Genomic DNA, 1,021 nt, shown 5'->3' on the forward strand with positions numbered 1-1,021 from the left:
TGCTTGCTCCTCTGCTATGCTGTTCTCTCAACGAGAGAAATTGTGGAGACAGAAGAAAATCTAGGATATAAAGAGCCTTGGGAATCACCTACACTTAGAGAGCAGGAAAAGGAAGAGAGAACAGGGAAGGAGACGAAGAAGGAGCAGCAGAGGTAGGGAGAGAACCATGGCTACATTGTCAAAGACATCAAGGCAGGAGAGTCTATCAGGGGAAGCAGATACATGTAGGTTAGAGAATTGTTTAAACTTATGGTGGTGAATGAATTTAATGGAATAACACTTCTCTTTCAGAAACAGTGTATATAAAGAGTCCTGAGAAACATAAGGACACTTATTTGACCTAATTCTGATTGAAGTAAACAGAACTGGGAAAACAATATATCAAATAAATGATGCTGAACTCCATAGAAATATAATAATCAAATTTGTTTCTGAAGAAGAAAAAAAATGTACCTGTCTTTCTTCCCTGCTAAGTTGGATAATATTACACACACGCTCATATACGTACAAATATTTATTTTATGTGTTTCCACATAAATATATTATATATAATTTATTATTATACTTTTAATTATGTTATAGTTAATTATATATAACTGTGCATTATCTTACAAATATTTATTTTATATTTTCCATATAAATATATTATATATAATTTATCATATACCTTAATTATTTTATAGATAACTATATATAACTGTGCATTATCTTATATATTATAATTGTTATTACATAATTGTACATGAACATTACCTGTTATATATTTACAAGTTATTATCTATATGTTAACATTATAATTATTTAATTACATGATATAGCATAATTGTATCATTAATATAGCATAATTATATTATGAATTAAAATAGCATAATTATGTTATTACATAATATAATTATGACATAATTATACATTATAATTTTGTTATCACATAATTGTATAATATGTTATATATAATTGTATATATTATATTATGTGCTATTATATACTAGTATATTTTATTTATTTATTTATTTTAAAGACC

The sequence above is a fragment of the Gracilinanus agilis genome, chromosome 4 (assembly GCF_016433145.1).
Source record: "Gracilinanus agilis isolate LMUSP501 chromosome 4, AgileGrace, whole genome shotgun sequence".
Lineage (NCBI taxonomy): Eukaryota > Metazoa > Chordata > Mammalia > Didelphimorphia > Didelphidae > Gracilinanus > Gracilinanus agilis.